The following is a 24578-nucleotide window of genomic DNA, read 5'->3' as shown; positions in this document are numbered from 1 at the left end:
TCACCTTATCTTGTTGCACAAAAAAGTATGAATGCTATCAGCAGTATATATAACAAGAACATTTAATGCTGGATATTAGAGGAGAATCTTTTTCCCAAGTTATAGAAACAGAATCCTATATAATAAAGTTGAAGTGTCTCTGCGTCCAGTCCCTGTGTCCGTGGGATTGCGCTACTGCGCATGTGCCCCACGGACCGTCTCTGGCGAATGTTTGACTACATACAGTATTTTCTAGCGCCTGTTAATTTAACGGGCTTAATGTCTAGTATGAAATAAAGGTTTATTGAAACACTAACGCTCAAACACAAGTATTTCTCATATGGCATAAAAAAACCACTGACAGATATTTAGCATAGATAGCAGGCCTCCTAACTTGAAGGAAAGTGTGTTTTCTGGTTTATTATGTAATTTATGCATGCTGTAGAACACCAATATACACAACAAAAAGGTTGATGCACTGAAATGGATATACAGTATAATACTGTATTCCGAACAGTCTCATAATTTATGGGCATCTTGACAGATGTATTTCTGCAGAGTAAAGTGGCCACTTTTGTATAAGAATAAGATGTTTTAGATGTAATGTGCCTTTAGAGTGTGTGTTTTATAAAGGGGAATTTAAAACTTTTATAAGTCATTTGTCACCCTCAACTTACCCTCTTACTTTATAATTCTCTCCACCAAACATTCCAATTACATACAGACAACACCGCTATTTAGAGTAATACCTTTGAAAAACGAGATTCTTACCTGTACAACAGGGAATCGATAATGTTTAAAAGGCTACAGCCTTGGCAGTAATTGAACAGAACTGTTTATTCTGCATTAGCAAGAAGTCAACTTGGTTTCTCTATATGGTTTAACACAGAGCTTTACATTTCAGTCTATTGATCTCCATTGTAATAAACTACAGAAGGGAGGGGTGTTTGCCTCAGTGTGTCACTTGCAGAATATATTGGAAGGTTTGGATTGTGCTTTAGCAACTGAAAGTGTCTAGTCATGTATTTAAAAATTAGCACTGATGAAATGTAGCAGCAATTTGGAGTGACGGTGATACTGGCCATAAGCAATTTATGGGAAAGGTAATCTTGTGCTGCTCTTGTATACCAACATGCTAACGCCTGCTGCCTATGCATCTGCAAAGAGCGATCAATCTCCTGTTTGCTGACATGTTTCTCCTTTACTGAGCAACTTCTATATTGTCAGCTCTTGCTTGGAAGACAGCAGGCATACGCTTTAGAAAAGCAAAGGAAAACCTCTGTCTTACCATTATTCTTAAAAATTACAATCGACAGCCCAGTCAGGTTATAAGGTACCCCTCCCCCTCTTTCTTAATTTACAATTTTTTTCAAAATCCTCACAAAAATGTTAACTAAGGTTTTAAATATTTATATTTATAAATTACTATATAAGTCAATGTATTCCCCTTTTCTATTGTTGTTTCTTTTTGCATGAGAATGTCTGGTAAATGAATCTTTTTTAAATGGGTGTTATATTAATCAGTTATGTTTGTTTTATTTGTTTTACATGTTTTCATGCGTTTTCCTACTATAGGCCAATAAGCTGCCTTTTGCATCAATATAATGCTTTGTTCAAAAATTATAGTCTGGAAGAAGAAATGTGCATTCATCCCTCCACAGAAAGAACAGTATGGAAACTTTAAAACATATAAAGGTTCGATGACAGCACCTTCACCATAACACCACACCCTCTTGTCTACTTAAAATGGCGGCTTGCAGGGAAGCAATAACTACTTAGTTAAATAAACATAAATATTACATTTACAAATTAAGGGAAAACATGAAATTTGTGTCCATTTTAGTACACTGCATTTCCATATTGTATTGTATAAGGAGAGAGCAAATCTGAAGTAATATGCACCTAAAAAATTAACTAGCCTACAGAAACTATGATTTAATTCAAACTGTATGTTGCACCTTTTTAAGAATCAGATTGCGTCACAGCAGAGGGCTGCTCTATGAGTTCCCATGTACACCAACCTCATAAAAGCCCATGCAATCTCCACTGCTTTTCTACATAATGCTGTCTGGTTTGGAAAAAACCTAAAACATATTCTTCCACCTGATATTTTGTTATTTCTTTTTAGAAGAAACATTCAATTAGATTTATAACATGCTCCCTTGGTTAAACTCTTACCATTGATTGCAAGTTTGAGGTCAATGAGTGTACTTCTAACCCGTGCAAACACACGCTGCATGTGATCAATTTCGTGCCGTAAAAATATATTCATTGGTTGAACTGGGCCCATATTTTGGAGACGAGCTTTAACCTGGGGCATAGAGATGTAAGAATTTTTCGATAAATGAAATGCAAACTTCATGGATGTTCATGATATAAATATGACCAAAAAATGAAATAAAGTCTCTACTAGCCTGGGTACAAACAGGGCCTCTGTCCAACCTGCCAGGTTGCAACCCCATCTGGAAAAGTTGCACTTCCACTACTGCACCCAAAGCTATTACAAGGGAAACAAGTATAAAACTCCGTAAGAATGAAAATATTCAATTGAACTATGAGGAAATGAATTTTCAATATATTATACAGTGACAATTTAAGAAATATTTCAACAGATTGTGATTTGTTTCTATTGTGCAAATAAAGCCTGGAAAAATAGGCAAGGAGCTAAAAACTAAAGATAGAGGTAATATAACAATAATAATAAAAATGGTATCATACAATTTTTCTATACTGATAGTATGATTAAATATACACAAAAACAAACATATAAATATATAAATATAAGTAGCTACCTATAGGTTTTCAGTTTTCTAAAAATTCTAAGACACCTGAATATAAGTATCCAGTTATGACTTGTGTGTATACTACAACAAACAAATTGTAAAATAAGAGACAGCCAGGCTTTAAAATACAAATCTGGATGCTTAAAAGAAGGTAAATGCTGTATCCTTTGTAAATAATTTTTGTCTCAAAGTACCTGCTAATAAATATTAGCGAAAAGACTTGGTGAACAAAGATGTACATTTCCCAGAGAGCACCAAAATGACTTTTAAATATAAGTCACAGAGAAAGTGATTCGTTCTGTATTAAGAAGCATAATCCTCTGTTTTACTCAGACTGCCCCATCTTCCAAATATTTTGGCCTTCTCACCATGGCTTAAAGAAAAAATGTCTTTATAGTTATATCCTATTTAATGTTGTATCAGTTTTCCAAACCCAAGAAAACCCGCGTCTGTAAAAGAAAGATGACTACCGAGAAATCAGTAGGGCCTATATGATATTGCAGGTTCTCCAACTCAGTTTACACACCAAATACAGTCTGGTGTGCTAGGGATATAAGATGCTATGTGAGAAATTTGAGTAATATTCATATAATTTAATATATATACTCAAAACATTATTACATGTTTAATCTTGTAAAAGTAAGTTTTTCTTTAGTGGATATTTAATCCCATGTTCCTTGAGTGTAAAGCTTATTTCTGTGAATGATGCTAATATTACTACTGACAAAAGCCCTAAACTTCAAGCACATAAATAATATGCACTGATTGGTTTTGAAGTATGTATGTATAAAAATAAAACCTCCTCTATAAAGAATTTCACATCAGCTGCAAATGCATGATGGTATAAATATACCATCCTCCGTAACTTGGAGCATGTGGATAGACATGGACAGCTGATGCTTTAACAGTACAGTGAATGGTTACGGTAAGTGCTATGAATAGATATTTACCATGTGGCTATACAGGCTTTTGATATAATTGGTTTCAGCCTGTTTCCAGTTTTATGTGCTGAAAAAAAAGTTGCTACCTCATGTGGAATGTGGTCTGCTGGTAGTTTTTCCAGCATTTCATCTGCAAGATGCTGGACTATGGTCTCCCTTGTTTCTCCTGCTCCTCCTTCACTATCCTTGGGTTGAATTTTAACTACTTAATGTCTCATTGGCCATGTTTTTGTGGTAGGTTATATCTGCATTTTCATTTCCAAATACCTAGGAAAACAAGAATAACAAATACTTTGACATACAAAACTGTTTATCATAAGTAGAAAAAATAAAAAAAAATTAATTTTCTTTATTAACATATTGACAAGATGCAAATTTGGAAATTTATTATCCTTCATTATGTTAATTTTTCTTGAGCAATCAAAGTTCATTGGTTACCAAAATGGAGAAATTCCTAAATGTGCTTGTTCATTATAGACCCCTGCACTATTGTTAAAATCCTAACCAACGCCTCAGTAGGTGCTATACGTTTCAAAAGTTAAGAGAAACTCTCAAAACCCAACATAATTAGCAAAAGATTGGAATAAACAAAATCATTTTAATTAGGCTCTTAATATTTATGCACTCAATCAAGTCCATTCATTAGTATGAATGGGGAGGTCATAATTTAGGGGGTTATTTACTAAAATCCAAAAATTTCTCACTATTTTCTTGAAACCACTTTGTCCAAACGCCCATGTTTATCAATAAATATATATAATATATAATAAATTTACTCAAAACAATCTGGTGCAGGGGATAGACTCGATAAAATGGTAAAATAGTTTTTTTCCGATTTGACACCCGAAAAAATTGTATTTTCCCATTTAAAATTGGACTTTAGTAAATAACCCACCCCCAAATGTCATACCAAGCAAAATAAAAATGTCAAAATATGGGTACTATGTAAGTTATAAGCAGTGTGCTGCAATAATAATACGGAAACTATGATGTCAATTATCCAAACAATACTTTTTGCACCCCAGGCTCAAATGTCTTAAAAAAGGGGCTATACTCCAAAATTCACATTTGCTATGTCACATTCTGGAGGCTTGTCATTTTGCCGTCTGATTATTTTAATTAAGCCCTCTTGTGTATTCTGATGGATTAAAATAGCATATATACATTTTATCTCAACAAAATTTGCATGGGGACAAAAGCAACATCTGCTGTAATTTATTAGGGAATATTGCCACCAGCTTTTAGGTTCTGCAGTCATGTAATACTGTATGTATAATATATTTTTTAATTCCTGGTTTTAAAGTAAAATTTTCATCCATTTGCCATGTGTGACATATTTATAGGAAGTGTCCACTTTTAATGGGGTGATGGGACAATCTTATTTATTTCCCACATAAAGTCAGATACTGAGTACTTAATGGTGGAAAAGAATATTACTAGCCACAGCAGAGTATTATCTCTGACATTTCCAGAGTGACAGAATAAAATCTGCTGTAGACAAGCTGCATGGATAATTAAAAAATTTCAGCCTTGTGTTCAAGATAGCATGCAAGTAAATTGTTCTCAACTCTGAATTGAAAACAAGGTTGGTAAAAGAATTGCACATGGAATATGACATGGCTCCTCACCTCAGGTGTGTCCACCAGTGTTAGCTGATCTACATACTGCAGGTACTCATCTTTAGTTTTTCCTTTGACTATTCCATAACCTTTGTAGAAGCTAAATTTATCTCAAAACCACACTCTAGCAAATGTATCGAGCATTGTTTTATCCATGTCATCTGTCACATGTACTCCATACTGCACCTCTTCTAACATGTATTGCAGGCAACTCCAGTTCACTCCCCATTTAGTGTCCATTTCAGCTAAATGGGTTTGGACAAATTGGATGCTGGCAGCAAAATCTGCTTAGTTAAATTCATAGGGGATGTTCTACCCTAATGGGCCAAACTTTCTTCTCTCCAACAAGAAAAGAAGAGTCATCTTAGTTGAGCAGAAACAACAGAAAAATTAAATGCCAAAGACGCTATTTTCTTATTATATATACATTCGATATAACATGTTGTATTACTAATTATATATATATATATATATATACGTATATATATATATATATATATATATATATTTATACACACAGTATATACACAATATATATATATATCTTCACAAGGGCAGCACCCTGCTGATATCGTGTTCCCTGGGTGCACGGTAAAAAATTCAAATACTTCAAAAAGACCAGCAACACCAGGATTTTTGTGTATCAAATCAAAGTGTATTCATTTATTGCATGAATAGCCGAAGTGACGTTTCAGTCCACGCAGGGACCTTCCTCATGGCAAACATGCTCATATTCCAAATATCTTGTTTGGTTTCTTTCCTGGGTTTAGGGTCAAGCGCAGCCCTAATGGTTGCACGGTGCATACTGATGCGCTCCCTAAGTTGTCTACAAGTTTTTCGGCAATACAGTAAACCACACGGGCATTTTATTATGTATATCACATTCTGTGAAGTGCAAGTTAGTCTCTGCTTAATATCATACGATCTACCCGTGTGTGGATGAAAAAACTTGTCTCCAGTGATCAAGGAGCTGCACATAACACAATTGCCACATCTGAAAACACCCACTTTGCCTGTGTTTGTCAGTAATATTTGCTTACAGCGTCCGCCGGTGACAGAAGTTCTTTTATATTCCTGTGCCTCCTGTGTCCAAAGCGAATCTGTTTCCGATAAATGCCCGTGAGTTCTGTATCAGATTGAACAATAGGCCATTGCTGTAATACAGATTTCTTAATTAGAGGAGTGCATGCATCAAATGTGGTCATATAATAAATTATGTCCTCCGTGTTTTTATTTCCAACGGTACCCATTGAACCCCTCAATACAAGCTCCCGATTTTGGGATTCAGTCCATTGCTTTGTTTTGGCAATTAAATCCCTTGGGTAAATACCAAGATTCGCTTTGGACACAGGAGGCACAGGAATATAAAAGAACTTCTGTCACCGGCGGACCCGGTAAGCAAATACAAATTACTGACAAACACAGGCAAAGTGGGAGTTTTCAGATGTGGCAATTGTGTTATGTGCAGCTCTTTGATCACTGGAGACAAGTTTTTTCATCCACACACGGGTAGATCGTATGATATTAAGCAGAGACTAACTTGCACTTCACAGAATGTGATATAAATAATAAAATGCCCGTGTGGTTTACTGTATTGCGGAAAAACTTGTACACAATTTAGGGAGCGCATCAGTATGCACCGTGCAACCATTAGGGCCATGCTTGACCCTGGGCTAACTCTTCTAAAATTAGGCTCGTTATGTGCATTGTTGTGAGCCAGTGGGGGGAGAAACAACTGAGACTCTCTGATTTTAACCTAGCCTCATAGCTCAACTAGCATGTGATCCAAACACTATTGGTTCCTAATGGAAGAGTAAAAAAAGGAGCAGGTCTACCATAATAATTTCATTGGACAATTTGGCACATATTATCTAAAAACTCTAAGGACACTTGGATTCCAATTTCACTTTAAATCACCTGTGGATACAAAGTTGGACAATACTATAATTTGCATACCATCCCGGATTGGACATGGAAAATTAAGGGGTGGAATGGGTGTGTTTAAAATGTTACTGTGTATCTGTGTTTGTTACACTTGAGAAAGGGCCCGAAACATGTTGGGGCACATTTACTAAGCTCGAGTGAAGGATTTGAAGTAAAAAAAATGTTGAATTTCGAAGTTTTTTGGGTACTTCAACCATTGAATAGGCTACTTCGACTACAACTTCGAATCGAACGTTTCGAACTAAAAATCTTTCGACTATTCAACCATTCGATTGTCGAAGTACTGTCTCTTTACAAAAAACTTAGACTACCTACTTCGGCACTTTAAACCTACCGAGCACCAATATTAGCCTATGGGGACCTTCCCCATAAGCTTTCTATGTTTTTTTTGATCGAAGGAAAATCCTTTGATCGATGGATTAAAATCCTTAGATCGAACGATTTTTCCTTCGATTGAAGAATTTGCGGTAAATCCTTCGACTTCGATATTTGAAGTCGAAGGATTTTACTTAGATGGTCGAATATCGAGGGTTAATTAACCCTCGATATTCGACCCTTAGTAAATGTGCCCCGTTTTGTCTAACATAAACACTAATCATCAGCAGTTAATCTGCGTTTGAGTGCTCTCCTCCTTCTCATCGAAATGCTACCATAATAATGTATTCTGGAACCATATAATGCAATAAAAAACTTATCCACATAAAGTATAAATTACTGAAGCACTTCAGGGTTAGTAATATATTTACAGATCAGCAGATACATATTCCCACGTGAGTATTCCCAATCAGAAATAAACTCGGAAACTAAAACATAAAATTGTGCAGGTAAACAGTCTGCCTTCGAGTAGTGCTGTATACAGTTGTTTGGAGAAATGCAACTCCGTAAAGCAGTGGCTTCCACTGTGGCAGATTGGTCACATTGAGTAGTTCCTGTGAAATGCCAGAATATATTCTCTTTAATCCAGCCTTTACACCTACAAAGAGAATAGTAATTCAGGTTTATATTAGGAAACATTTGTGAAATTCCTGACAGACTTTCTTTTTATATATACAGCAATGGCCTAAAGTCAACTATCTCTATACACTACATTTTTTGGTGCAACAGCACTTTAATAAAGATCGGTTTATACATCTAACACATGGGTTAAATAGAAGTATCATAAAATAACGAAGCCTGGCTCAATCGACTGATACTCAGGGGGTGAATTATCAATGTTTGAATTTCAATTTTTGCCACAATTTGAATTTGTCAGAAAAATTCACAAATTTGCATTATATTTTTAAAAACTCAAATTTCTGGTATTTATTAAGCACTAAAAACTTGAATGTAAAACTTTGGAAATCTATAAACTTGTGACTCATATAGAAGTTAATGGAAGATTTTTTTGAGTTTTTTTGATCTTATAAACACACATAATTTGAGTTTTTTTTTGAGCTTGTAAACTCACAAATTGTTTTTAGTTTTTTTTCATGATTGTATTCAAGTCAGTTTTTTTATTTGGATTTTTTAATAAATAGACATTCAAGTTTTAAAAATTGTGAGTTAATTCAAAGTAGAAAAAACACTAATACCTCACAAATTAGATGTTTGATTAATAAGCCGCAGAGCTGCAATCCAACAACAGATGATTGGCTGTGTAACCCTAAAATAGTTTTTTCGTTTAACATGGTAATTTCCATCTTTAGGTGCAACAGACACAACAACATTCAACAGAGCAACAACTAACTGGAATATTTTTACATAGCTAGGCTTGGTACTTATCTGTTTGAGAAACAGGTCTGTCTAAGTTACTTTGGGGAAATTTTTTTATAATTTTCAAGTTTGAAGAAAAAAAAACATTTATGGGGAAAAAAAAGTTTCTGCAAGGTTTTTTTTAATTGTTGAGAATAAGTGTATTTAGGATTAAACTGTTGCAGAAAAAAGCTGCATACAAACAAAAAACATAATTCACTCATTTTCACATTTTCATTTGAAAGATTTTTGCTTGAAATCTTATGTGACAATTCCCCTTGAATTCTATAGAAACTTACCAGCTATTACTTTCTGATCTTTTCATTCACATTTAGGATTTTTTCTTTATTAAATTGTGGCTATTCGGGGTTTCAAGAAATATTTGAGAATATCCGTAAGAAATATTTGAGTATTTCCATGATTATGTCTTTTTGCTATGATTTTTTTTCCATCTTGGCAAACCACAATCTCAAATATTGATAATACTGCCCTGAAGTGTCTGTAAGGCATCGCCTGGAATATGTTTTATGTGTTTTAGAAACATTCTTAGACTTTATACACTGTTTTATAGTCATACTTCTGGGAATATGACTGTTTAGAAAAATACATCTCTGTATGAAACACAGTTAAGCCTCAGCTTGTTGGTTTTGGAGCTGATATAACATAAAAGACACATAGCATTGATTTGTTCAATCTTCACCTGGTTCACAGGCCATTCTGTAAAACTTTTTTTTAATGAATCTTTATTGCCCAACACTCGTCATTGTCCTTAATGACACTGCATGACTTCAGACATAAAGGTACACTGGGGCCTTTAATATTAAACAGGCTAAGTGAGAACACATCTAAAATTGCACTTTGTTCATTGTGTATAGTAATAGCCCTGAAAGATCTTTTGTCGCTAGACAGTGGCTTTTGATGCAACGCTAATGTCAGCTGAACTCCCTATGGCTTCTTCCTGTTGTTTACTGTTCTCAACACCTGTTTAAATGCAGTTTTAAAGCAAACCTGTGGCTTTGTGAATACGACATGGAACAGGCTGGAATAAAGCTGCTAAAGAAAAAAAAAGCCTGTTTTTTATTTTCCCCTTTCTTTCATTCTGCCAAAACTTTTCCTTCCCCTGGCATTTAAACAATACTTATATTGTTTATTCTCAGAATAAGAAGAATATAATACATATATACTGTATGTACAGTCATTATCCATAAAATAGCTTCAAGAAACGCAGTAACAGTTGAATATAGCCATAGCTTAACTATTCAGCTGTAGAATATGGATTTTCTATAGGGCCCTATTGTAGTCATGAGGGCTTTAACATACTGTAATGCCAAGTGATCACAGTATAAAATTTACATATACATAGCTGAGCTTAGCCACTTCAGGAGACAGAGTTATTAAAAATATGAAAAAATTTCTTGTAGAGATACATTACTACGGGAGAGTAGATTAAATAGAATATTGGCATTTACAAAAAACAGCACATATGCAGTATTACATATTTTAAAAATGAGCATAGAAATATTTATTTATACATCATCATGTGTCTTATACTGTAAGAACTCGTAACTTCTCCTGTAGCTCATTTCTTGCCATTTGATAATTTGAAAGAAATGCAAGACACACTGGAATTGGTGCACCACAGACTGAGAAACTGCTCCATTCCATTCCAGCTCACTGAAAATAAGTCAAAAACAAGAATTATTTCACATACACTCTTTATAACATGGTGGGGCATCAACAAAAGATAATGTAATTGACTTAACCGTAACAAGATAAGTATCAAAGCCTGACTATATGGGGAAATTTCAAGTATATGAAAAATGTTTTGTGGGTTTAGCACAGAGCATCATATCTACTTACAGTAGGATCCTCATTGACTTTAAAACTACAGTTATGATTTTATATGTATAATTTTACAACTGTATTTATGTATAAATGTATTGCAATACATTTAAAATGATTGACTTTATTTGTGTTAACACACAAGTTTGTTGGAATTAGCTATTGCAGTATATAGTTTACAGTCATTGTACACTGCAACTTACAGTTTATTAAGATCAACATGCTGCCTTTTTTTCAGACAGCATTCCAGCTGTAACACTACTTTAACTGAATGTACACTATGCACTTTGCTGCTCCCTGCCTTATGCTGGACCTGTCATTCCTTATATCATGTGCTAATTTTGTAGACCATGGATAATTCTGGCAGCATTAACCATGTAGTATTTGTCACAACAAGAACTACTGTGTATGCTTTACTATTTTTCCTCTTTTTCTTAAAAAAATGTCAGTATGTTGAAAGTGTTCTCTACTAGGCACTCACATATACTGGTCCACCATGGCCTTGGCAAAGCCCACAAATCATACAAAAATGCAAAAGATATACAACAATCAACATAATTTGGATCTTCATACCTTAACTCTACTAGAAAAAACAATAAACCCAATAGGCTGGTTCTGCTTCCAATAAGGATTAATTACATCTTTGTTGGGATCAAGTACAGTTGCTGTTTTATTATTACAGAGAAAAAAGTAATACATTTAAAAAATTTGGATTATTTGATATAAAGGAGTCTATGGGAGATGGCCTTCCGGATAACGGATCTCATACCTGTATATGTGTATATAATATGATATATAGTTACAGAGGAGATATTTTTAAAGAATTGATGGACAAAAGTTGACATTGTGTCTGTAATGTAATTGGTTAGCCAAAGTCAGAGTTTATTAACACAGTTTATGGTGCTTGCAATCTCCAGATTATTCCACATTTTTTATAATTAAGGTTTTAGTTACATGCCCTGAGGTGATTCATTTGTACATTTTATAGATGACTGCAGAAGATTTATAGGAAATTTATGATGATCTTCAGTGGTGGTCTAAGTCCTGAACCCATCATGCACTGTTTCTGTGACTATAACTGCATTAAAAAGCTCATCCATAAAGTCCAGGCCAAGGTGACAATTCTAAAGTAGTAGCCATTCGCCAACTTGTATTGATTGATTTAGCAAGCGCCTGGCATGAACCTCTTGGCCTAGTCCCATGGAGATAGCACGACATGGAGCATTCTGTAAAACAGCACAGTAATTTAGAAATTGAGCTTCAATATCTCAATAATTCATGCACAATAACAAAATTACTGAAAATAAACATAGAAGATTGTGTAAGGCTCCAACGTATCTATCTTACTATGTGAGTCTGAATAAAAAAAGACAATAAACTGCAATGAAATATGATGTAGTGAATTCTGAAAGCCGTAACACTTGGTAACAGATCCTTAAGCAAAACTTAGAACAATTACGTGTGGAATAGACTATATACTATAGCAGGCTACATGAAAAGGCTGCTAAACACAGATAAACATTAAAATGTGGCCAACTATTTTATTAGCTTTTCCTTGATGCTTACATAGAATTATATTAAGTAGTAGGTTTGGTGCTGAAATGTGGCAGATATAAATTATGTTTTTTCCCTACAAGAGCTTAACAAATCTATAATCAAAATTAGTTGCCATATGGAACTAAATATATTTTTTGCAAAATGTGTCATTCCCTAAATGGGACACAATACCATTAAAAAAATTAACCATTTTTTTTAATGAAAATAATGTAAGGGTATAAGTTGCATATGATGTAGTCATAATGGCTTAAATATTGGCATAAAAATACCTATGTACAATTTGTTAATAAATAGTGTTATGTTTTGGGTAGCCAAAGATGAGTAGAGTATAGCAGTGCTTTATTAGCAGACTCATGCAGGCATTACACAACAGTAACTTTCACTTTCACTTTTAAGCTGTCAGGAAGTATGCATATTAGAAGTCTGGGCACAGTGACATCTACAGGCCATTTGTATAAACACCACATATTGGTTTGATGCACTCATGACTTGGCACCTGTTTCTTCTGTGTTTTTTTTCGAATTTAGGATAAATAGGTAGCAGGGCACTACATAAGAAGATAGACACTCAGAAATAAGAAACAGTGAAAGACAAGAGTACAACTAAAACATTTGCAATAACTATATCCACATGTCTGATTGACCCCAGTGACTACCAAGCTATACCTATATCCATATAACTACACTGAAGAAAGTGGTTACTGGGCTTAATTGTATTAGGCCTTCAGAGAAAGCACATGGTATTGCAAACCTTGATAATCTACTGTACAAACATTAATGTAAAAGCAGATCTTATCACTAGAGAGCACCAGGCATGCCCAGGAATGAATCCAATCACATTTCCAGCAGTGTCTCTTTCCAATAGAATGGCTGCTAGCAAGAAACTTTTATGGTTTCTTCTGCTGGCATTTCAGGCAGTAAATACTGGTTGGATACATGATAAATTTAATATTTGAATAAGTAGTAAATTCACCAGCACATTCATTTTATCAAGCAATGCATGATGAATTTCTGGATCTTAAAATATGGTAGTACAATAATGCATAAAGGTGCAACTGAGGCATCTTCTAAATGAGTGATAACAGCAATGTGCATCCGTTTACTGCCATAAACCCTTTACTATACATAGAATGTTCACCCCTGCCCTTTTGCAATAGCAGATGATCAGATTTCTGGCACATTAGACAGTTCATCTACTGGCACATAAAGATAAACATAATGCAACAATACTGTCTTGCTACATTTTCAATTCCTTGCTACCTAGGGCATTAATTTATCCTATTTTATGTTCCTTTAGTAGTGTGTCTACTGCTATCTATTGCTTGCAAGGCTTTGTTCTTCCAAGTCATAATATGTATTTGTATATTGCAGCTTGCAACTAGCCTCAGTGACCTGACTTTCTCTAAAGAACGACACAGCTACTAAATGTATTATGAAGCAAAGCATTAACATTTCTGTTTATAACACAGCAGTGACCTCCTAGGCACAATAAATATATTATGAATTCTAAAGACTGATGTTGAAGAGCAGCAGTGTGTCAATTGTTGGAGTAATCTGAAAAATGTACCTTTTCCCTGATTAAATTCTTAAGATTACATTTCTTTTAATCTACGCTATTGTCATCACTATTATCCCAGTAACAGCAGATGTGCTACTTATCTGCAGTACTGCGGTCAGTGGGTATTGAGCATGGGTTTGTTTTGAGATTTCACACACTATAATAAGGGCACCCAGGCCTTGTACTTAAGATAGCGGCAGGGTCGGACTGGGGGCCCGGGGCCCACCGGGACTAAGGTGCAGGGCCCCCTCCGACCCCCTACTGTGACGCGCTGAGCATGCTTGCGTCAAGGCGCTGCTCGGCGCGTCTGCGTGTAGGCGCCGCTCCTCACTGAAATGTGCCGCACGCATGCGCAAATGGCGCTGCGCGGCACATAGAAAAATCTTTTTTGCTTTGAAGTATGATCGGGCCGGGGGACTGGCCCGGCGGGGGCCCATTAGGGGTCGGGGCCCACCGGGTTTTTTCCCGGTATCCCGCCGGGCCAGTCCGACACTGGATAGCGTACTAAATAAAAACTTCACTCAGGATTCTGACTAAATAGATCGATTCCTGTGCTGTAACATAAAGTAAGCTGAGCCAAGCTGAGCCAAACACTAATCCTCTCCCTCTTTCACTGCCTCTGGTGAATAACATAGTTAGTAACATAGTATGTTAGGTTGCACAAAGACACACGTCAATCAAGTTCAACCTTTGAACTCTATTTTAACCTGCCTAACTGCCAGTTGATCCAGAGGAAGGCAAAAAAAACATTTGACTCAGAGGGGGAAGAAATTCCTTCCTGACTCCAAAATGGCAATTGGAATAATCACTGGATCAACTTGTACTGTGAGCTATCTTTCATAACCCTGTATTCCCTCACTTGCTAAAAAGCATTCCAACCCCTTCTTAAATCTATCTAATGTATCAGCTGTACGATTCAGGGAGATAATTCCACATCTTCACAGTTCTCACTGTAAAAAAACCCTTCCAAATATTTAGTTGGAACCTCTTTTCTTCTAATCTGAATGGGGGACTATGCATCAGCTGGAAAGACATACTCATAAATAAAGCTTTAGAGAGATTATTATATGATCCCCTTATATATTTTACATAGTTATCATATCACCCCTTAAGTGCCTCTTCTCCAGCATGAAAACCACCAATTTGGCCAGTCTTTCCTCATAGCTAAGATTTCCCATACCTTTTACCAGCTTAGTTGCCCTTCTCTGTACCCTCTTTAATTCAATAATGTCCTGTATGAGCACTGGTCACAAAAACTGCATGGCATATTCTAGATGGGGCCTTACCAGTGCTCTATTCAGTGGAAGAATGACCTCTTCCTGCCATCAATCAATGCCACTTTTAATACAGCTCAATACATTATTTGCTCTTGATGCTGCTGACTGGCATTGCTTACTACAGCCAAGTTAATTATCTACAAGGACTCCAAGTTCCTTTCCCATTATTGATTTGCCTAGTGCAGTCCCATTAAGGGTATAAGTGGCTTGGATATTTTACATTCGTAGAAACATCACCTGACGAAAGGGCCTGCCCCCGAAAGCTGTGCATCATTTGACGTTAATAAACACGTAAGGGGTTAACCCCGGTTGCTTATGTTCCTGTGTGCCGGTTCCTCTTTTTGTTTCTCTCCATTGGATATTTTACATCCCAGGTGCATGACTTTACATTAATCAACATTGAATCTCATTTGCCACTTACTGTGGCTGCCCAGATTGCCGGTTTGTCAAGATCGTGTTGCAAGGATGCTGCATCCTGGATGGAATTAATTGGGCTGGATAGTTTTGTGCCATCTGCAAACACTGATACATTACTTACAATACACTCTCCTAAGTCATTAATGAACAAGTAAAGTGGACCCAATACTGAGCCCTGAGGGTCCCCACTAAAAAACCTTACTCCAGTTGTAAACAACATGTCATTATAAGCCCTGAGTTATTTATCAACCTCCCAACCAGCACACTATAAGTATATTATATATATAACTCCCTAGGTTTCATATCTAAACATACACATATAATTAACATCTTTAAGGGCAAGGTAGTTGGATGCAAGATAAGCTAGATTCCATTACCAATCTTATAAATCACACAACCCCCTTGTGGTAATATTAATTAGATGTTACTAATACTAAATGTGATTAAAACTGTAAGCTCTTAAATAGCTTATAGTAATGCTAAGGAAGTTGAATTGATAGAGAAGTAAAGGCAAAACCTCCTTTAATAAACTGAAGGGTAAAGCGATAGAATAGAAAGATTCATTCTAAGAAGAAACAGTTATCTGAATCTCACATGGGCATATCTATAATAATTTAAGTAAACAAAACAATGTCAAAAAGCATGTTAGTTCTTATTTTACTTTGACTGTTTTTTTCCATGATCATTGTTTTTAATCCATGATTGAGTTTTTCCCAAGCCTAAAACACAGAAAGTCAACATTTTAAATTTTGCCGAAACTCTAATCAAGACTGCAAATATACTTGCTTATTGACATTTTAATAAATACATTTTAAAAGTGAACTGCTATCCTAGTCTTGGCATCTGTATCCATAAATGTAAGACTCCTAAATGTTATAAATTAATATAAAGCTTTGTTACTTGCTTGCATTATATGTAAGCAGCAAAATAAGGGTTAGAATTTAGACAAACATACTTTCTGGATTTTTGGCCAGTGCCTCCTGCCATGTATGGTTAAGAACATATTCATGCAGCCTTCTAAAAACAGAAGGTATTTACTTGCCTCATGCAATATACATAACACTGCCTTAATACCAAAAATAAGAGTTTAACTCTCAAATAAGGCATTATGGGAGGAGACATGCAAATCACTCCTTTATGTCTCTGTGGCCAACTATGTATCCAGAACTGCTGGTTTTAAAGCACAGATACAGCCTAATAGTTCAGAGGCATTATATTCATTAATAGGAAAAAAGAAGACATCAAAATCACCTCTCCAAGATGAGACTATAGACACTGGACACATCTGATAATAAATCCTAAATGGACAGCGGAAACTCCTAGCAGTTTTTAGTACATCACTGGCATTAATTTTAGACTACATGTTTGTATAGGTTATTTAAAACCACATACACATAGGGTTTAAATTTCTTTCTGATGAAGTGATAACAGAAATGAGGCCACACCAGGACAGGTAAAAAAATATATATCCTTGGGTAACACATAATAAACATTAACTGAATATAACAAGGGGGGGGGCATTTTACGCAAGAGGATTTATTTTTTACTTTAAAAATCCATTTGGCAATGTCAGCTGGCAGTGTGTTAACTGGCTACAAATATATATGTAAATATATTTATGGGACACATTGTGATGATGTGAACCTAGGGTTTTTTATTTTGAATGTATTGTTAAGGAATCTAGGGTGTTTTATTTTGACATTATTTTTCCATTCTGAGGAAGAATGTGTGACCCCAGTAAATATGAGGTCGCATTTACATGAATATATGTCTGTGTGCACCAGCCTAGCCTAGTTCATTTATACTGTATATTCACACTCATAAGCCCACACTGTGAGGGAGTTTAGACACAGAGAGCTGCTGTTTTGACAGTTGAGAAGAAGCAGCACACCAGTAACATTGGCTCTGTGTTGCTACGGCCACTCCCTGGACCTGTAATAGTTTTTTGGGGGCTCGTCCGGGATACGTGCTACCTGTTGGTGAAGTGCTGATCTGCTGAACAGACAGTGGCGTAACTACCGGGGGAGAAGAGGGTGCAATTGTGCCAGGGCTCGGATCCCCTGAGGGCCCCCCGGCAGCTTGTGCGCCACTGACTCTGGCGGAGATCCGGGCTGATTCCGGGTGTACGGAGGGGGGCGGGGGGCCTAGCTGCATGTCCCTCGCCAGGGCCCGCCCCCCTCTAGTTACGTTACTGTGAACAGAGACTGGAAGCTGATGTGTTCTGTGTTAAAGTACCAGAGAAGGAGTCAGTATGGCAGCAGACAGTGAGAGTAGGAGCCTGGTGTGGAGCATCATTAAGAACCTGCTCACCTTGCCAGCAGAGAAACTTCTCCAGATTTCCCAGAAAACTGGTTTGGTTCTGGATTCAGACCAATCACAGCTTGACATAGTGAATGAAGAGGGGTGCCTTGAGTACATCCATTCATTCATGTACAGTAAACATTTTTTAGAATCAGAGGATAAGGTATGGCTGAACTGTTAATTCTTATAGATGCAATTGATGCAATGGTTTCTAAAAGCAATGCCATCCTTTCCAGTAATGTGAATGCTAAAGGGCTAAAATTACAGAGTGCAGCCACAGCACGACAGGCTGAAATAGGAACTCCTTGTAGAATTCCTTCTGTCCTGCCCTCTAATGGCTCAATTGACTCATCAGCAAGTGGTACTAAAGCCAAGTTATTAACTGATGCCCCTGGAACTCAGGCTTTGCTTAGATAGTACCCAGGAATCACCTTCAGTCTATGGAGACAGAGAAAAACACTCCTCCAGTGCATGCATGCACTTTCAGCTCAGTCCATGCAGTGTCATCCCCAAAATTTAAGCCTAGCCAACTCTCATATCAACCAAGCAGACTAAAAATCTGAGAGAGGAATCTCCATAAAGGACCTACACTACCTTCATCGTAAAGAGTTTAAAGTACATGGAGGCCAGATTAGTGATGACACATCTGATATCATTTACAAAAACATCTGCAAACAAATAGATGAGGGAATAAAGGAGATTTTCAGTAAAACAGAAATTGTCCGGGTGGTGCTTAGGATGATAAATCTTGGCCATTTTAAAGATATGCTCATGAATAATGATCAACAGTGGCTGAACTCAAGGGTTTCCTACAATCACACCTTGGGGAAAAGAACAGTAAAGAATAATTTCAAGAGTTAATATGCACTCAACAGAAAGAACAAGAGAGTCCACAGCAGTTCTTATACGGGTCATGGGGTTAAAAAGACGAGTTCTTTTCACATCCAAACAATTAGATTCCGGCATCAAATATAACCCAGATACAGTACAGGATGTATTTTTGCACATATTGTACCAGGGCATAGGCTCTACACACAATAACATTCGGCGAGAGCTGAAACACTTGCTGTCAGACAGGCAAGTTACTGATAGTAACAAAGATCACAAGTGATGAGAATTAGAGACAAAGAAGACTTGGTGCAAATACAGGTCAAAAACACGCAAATGCACATGGTGCTCAGCTAGAAACAGAGAAAGTGAAAGACAAACAAATAGACAAGGTCAGTCATGATAGTAAGATTGAAGCTGATGTTATACTCCAGTTGAAAGGAAAGATTGAGCAGCTTACTAAAGCAGTAAACTCAATGACGACACCACCTAAACAACCAGAATTGATCAAAAATGGTGTTCCAGGTCACAACAGCTCTTCATCAAGGAGAAGAGGGAAAAACTATGCTTGCACAATGTGTAGTGAAGAACATCAAATTGTAATCATTGCTGGGTGTGTGGTGGACAGAATCACAGAGCTATTGGTTGTTTGAAGAACCCCAAGTTACAGGGAAAACTAGTACAGGAGCAAGCCGTGACTGGGCCACCACAAAAGTGCCAACATGACAGTTACAGAAAGTCACCTCTGGCAAGAAGTAAACCCCAGGGACAATTCACCACCCTATCACCAAACTCATCAGATCCATCAACAGAGAGAAAGGATAAGATCATCAAACTTATTGGAAAAAAGGCCCTGGCAAAATGCAATTTCAATGGTCTCGCTGTCACAGCCTTATTAGACACTGGTGTTCAGGTCAGCGTTATAAGCAATGGAAGCACAAACACTTACTGAACTTGCCAGTTAGGCCACTTGCTGAGCTTATTGGTGGTGAAGATAAACTGTAAGTGTATACCATAAATGGAGAACTAATACTATTTAATGGCTGGGTAGTGATAACTGTAAACATGCCAGGAAATGAAACCCCTGATTTAGCAATAAATATTCCTATCCTAATGATAGATAGACCCTTGCTTGTGTTCAACATAATTGAAGAACTAATTCAAGGGCAGCCAGAAAAAGTAATACATACCCTTATTAGTCTTTTATGTAGTGCTATCTCCGTCTCAAGCAATAAAGCCAGAAACATAGTGAACCTGATCCAAATCAGGAAAGATGAAAACTCACATGCACACTTAAGAACTGATAAAACAGAATTAGTCATCCCAGCTGGGAAACTGACCTGTGTGAGGTATAAAGTTCCTCCAAACTTTGAAGTGACCGAACCAATGGTTCTGTTTGAGCCAGATTAGAAGTAGTTTTACTCAAGATTGTAGAGACAGATATGCGAGACCAACAGAAATGGAAAATGGAAGCGAGAAACAGTACTTCTTTATCTTAAGACCTTTATCTCAAGAGCAGTTATCATTGCGTTGGCATGCATCAGTTGAGTTGTAAGTCATCTTAGTGTAAAACAACAAGAGACTATTAAATGCATGCTATATGATGAATCTGTAGCTTTTGCAAGAAATGATGTGGACATAGGCTGCATACCAACTTTGCAAATGTCACTAAATCTTAAAGATGACACACCAGTACTTAAAGCTTACACATCAATACCAAAACCTTTGTTTAGGGAAGTGAAGGACTACATCCAAGACCTTTTGGCAAAAGGATGCATAGTTAAGTCAAAGTCACCATATGGAAAGGCGTACCACCAAGGTTTCATGGCTGAAAGGTCCACACACCTTACTGCATTTGTTACCCCTTGGGTACGAATTCCTTTTGGCCTCTCCAATGCCCCTGCTGCTTTTCAGAGAAGTATGGAAGAGATTTTTGACTCTTTGAATGATGAGTGCTGTATCCCTTACTTGTATGACGTCCTCTGTTATGCAAAAGCTTACACATCAATAGCAAAACCTTTGTTAAGGGAAGTGAAGGACTACATCCAAGACCTTTTGGCAAAGAAATGCATAGTTAAGTCAAAGTCACCATATGCTGCTCCTGTGGTATGCTTTCGAGAGAAGGTGGCTCACTCCGGTTATGTATAAATTATAGTCTGTTGAACCAGAGAACCATTCCTGATCGCCATCCACTGCCCAGGATTAATGACTTGACAGACACTTTGGGAGGCAATAACTGGGTGAGCATACTAGATCAAGGAAAGGCGTACCACCAAGGTTTCATGGCTGAAAGGTCCAGACACCTTACTGCATTTATTACCCCTTGGGTATGAATTCCTTTTGGCCTCTCCACTGCCCCTGCTGCTTTCAGGGAAGTATGGAAGAGATGTTTGACTCTTTGAACGATGAGTGCTGCATCCCTTACTTGGATGACGTCCTCTGTTATGCAAAATCTTTTGAGGAGAACATTGAAGGGGTCTGTAAAGTTCTGAAAGTACTTCAAAAGCATGCTGTGAAGTTAAGGCCACAGAAATGTGAACTGTTTCGCAATCAAGTGAGGTATTTAGGCCGTATAGTATCAGCAGCAGGAGTAAAAATTGACACAAAAGTTATTGAGGCCGTAAAATCTCTGAAGGAGAAGATTCCCAAGACAGTTGGTGATGTGTGAAGATTGTTGGGGTTTTTCAGCTACAATCACAGCTATGTTCAGGACTTTTTGAGCTTTTGCAAATAAAGCTAATACCAGCATCAAAACAGTCCCAACATTTCAAAGCTAAAGGACCCCATTTACCATCGAGAACTACAATCCTGTGGACAAGCACACACCAGGAGGCATTAGATCGGCTTGTTGAAAAGCTTACCAGTCCACCAGGCCTACCCTGACTTCAATCTCCCATTTACACTCCACACTGATGCTTCAGAACAGGGGCTTGGTGCAGTCCTATATCAGCATCAAGATGGGAAGCTATGAGTAATAGGATATGGTTCCCGTACATTAACTCCTGCAGAAAAGAACTACAGGCTGCATAATGGGAAGCTTGAGTTTTTGGCTTTGAAATGGGCTGTATGCAAAATGTTCAGGGATTACCTGTATTATGCACCACACTTTACGGTGTTTACACCGATAACAATCCTTTTTACATCATGAGTACTGCAAAGCTAAATGCAGTATGCCATCGTTGGGTCAGGGAATTGTCAGACTTTCACTTCAATATAAGATACAGGTCAGGAAAAACAAACATTGATGCTATCACACTGTCTCATACCCTATTGGATATTGAGTATTAAGTATATGGCACAGTGTACAGAAGAATTGTCACAAGATGTGATTTGAGCCACTTGTGATGGTAGTAAAGCAGCCTAGAAGGGAGATGTTGTTTGGATTGCTGCTCTCAACATTGAGGCAAACACACATGAGACTTCTTCAACAGTACTATCATAAATCAACCATGAGAATTGGCGAGAGCCCAGCGTGTGGATTCAGTGATTGGGGAGGTCATCAGACTCAAAGGGGTAGGAGCAGAGCTACAGTGAGATGTTAATGGGAAAAAGACATTTACATAGTCAAAGAGCAGGTCAATGACTACCCAGTAAATGTTGTCTACTTGGAATCTGGAGATAAAACAAAGACAAAACACTACATTATTATTAGTGAATGATTTGCATGTAGACATCCCACATGCAACTGAATCTAAAAAGAAGAAACAACCACAGCAAAGGAAAAGATGTTTTAGACACAGACACTTGAACAAAGAGACTAACAGTGACAGTCCACGTGACTTGCAAGATGAAGGTGATACAGGCTATTGGGTAAGAGTACCATCATCAAAACATCAACCCTATGCATTCAGTTTAGAGGACAGTCCAAATTTACCATCAAAAGAGAAAGTAGAGGAACCCAATCATCTGCAAGAATGCGATCAAAACAAATTGAAAGAATATCACATGAATATCAGTATGTGCCTGTTGTTGATCATATACAACTAAATATTGAAATTTAGCACTTGTTACCATGATGTACCTGTGCTGAGAAGGAATTACAGCTCAAAAGATCATAATACATCTGTATAATAGATTGGATTGCTCTAGGCACATTCAATTGACCAGATGTACCAAGTTCTTGTTTTTAATTGGCCAAGTGTGTTGATGCAAAATAACACATCATGCAACATTTCACTTTATTGGATGTTAGTAAAAAATGCAGGGATGTGCTGAAATATCAACACCAAGGATCAGATTTATTAAAGTGTGAGATTAGAACTCAACAGAATAAAACTCATTCACTTTTCTATTCATTCCTATAGCATTATTAAAAGCATGGGGAAATAATGAACTCCATTGATAAATATGATTCTAAAAATCCCATAGGAATGAATTGAAAGTGAGTGACTTTTTCTGTGATATATACTGCAAGTAAAACAATAAAAATATTTTTTTTACATAAATGATTTTGACTAGTTGTTTGTAATACATGCAGCATTCAAATAGCATTTTAGTAAATGTCAATTGTCTCCAGGTCGTCATTAAGGTCAATAAAGGTAACAGTATGAAGAACTAACTCTATTTATCAAAATGCCCTAATTGAAAGGTGAGTGGAGACACAAGCATTCACGCTCTCAGACGTTCCAACCATCCTTAATAGAAATCAACGTGTTCTCTGGAGACCATGTACAATAAATATTGATAGAAAGCACAATTAGAAGTGATTTTATGTGGTTTTGGAATGGTGTATTAATAATAAAATATTCATCATGGACAAATACTATTGTACCTTTGACTTGGCAAGATGCTCAATATTTTCAGTTGGATCTGATCCCATAGACAAAAAGCAAACAAATGGGGTTCTACAGTCACTTTCAGTCCACATCGTCTCCATGTCAAGAATTAAACCGTCTGCATGTTTCGCATCAAACTATTCGGCGACGTCATGTCAAGCAACACATACAGTACCTGTATTTAATATGAGTCACTGTGAACAAACATGTAGCGATAAAAGAATATGGTATAGCTTCACATACACTTTGTACAATAACACATTATAATCAGTGTGGGATAATAGGCTTTTAGAGTATACCAATTCACACCTTAATCTTTGATAAATGGGAAAGCAAAACAAAATGCTATCATGTAGGTAAAGCTAAATTCATTCATAAAGTTCTGAGGTTTTTTCCCTTCATTCACTGTCAAAAGTTGCAGGAATTGCATTAAATGGTTTATTTATTAGATGAAAGTCTTTTACAACCACCATTACTGTATAATTAGTGTCTTCCTTATTATACTCAAAGGGACTAAAAGCCCTTCTGGCAAAGTTGAACTTGCATTTATTCATTAGGATAAAATATTTTTCTGTTATTTCCATCAGTGCTAATCTGCCCACATAAAGCAGGTAATTTGGGTTGACATCTTTATGAAATAATCACAGTATGGCTTGTATCTCCTCAGCTGTGGATTTTGTTATTCTGAGCACTTCAATCAGAAATTCGTCATCCACTAAAGAGCCCTGGGTACTAGTCAGACGTAAAAAAAAAACTTTTCCTCTAGTTCTTGCATTTCCACTTATTAGTTGTCACTTCTTCCATTAGCTTAACTCTTTCAGTCTCCAGCTCCTGCAGACACAAAGGCAAATATTATAACAACATTCTGCATCATTGTGTCTCAATTTGGAAAATCACTATTTGGTTACGAGTAGATTTACTATGTTTATGCTTATCTGCAAACTGTGTTTTTCATTTAGACCTTAATACATTTTGATCTCAGGAAAGAATGGATTGTACCAGGCAGAAAATGATCTCTTATTTTTTT

At 36.7% G+C, this 24578-nt stretch overlaps 1 pseudogene; it reads right to left on the bottom strand.

Annotated features, from left to right (window-relative positions):
• The window catches only part of LOC108719707, a 218233-nt pseudogene that overhangs the window by 19337 nt on the left and 174318 nt on the right, over positions 1–24578 (bottom strand).

This window comes from Xenopus laevis, chromosome 6S (assembly GCF_017654675.1).
Source record: "Xenopus laevis strain J_2021 chromosome 6S, Xenopus_laevis_v10.1, whole genome shotgun sequence".
NCBI classification, from domain to species: domain Eukaryota; kingdom Metazoa; phylum Chordata; class Amphibia; order Anura; family Pipidae; genus Xenopus; species Xenopus laevis.
Note: the sequence above shows the minus strand (reverse complement) of the source record. Positions and strands in the feature narration are given on the sequence as shown.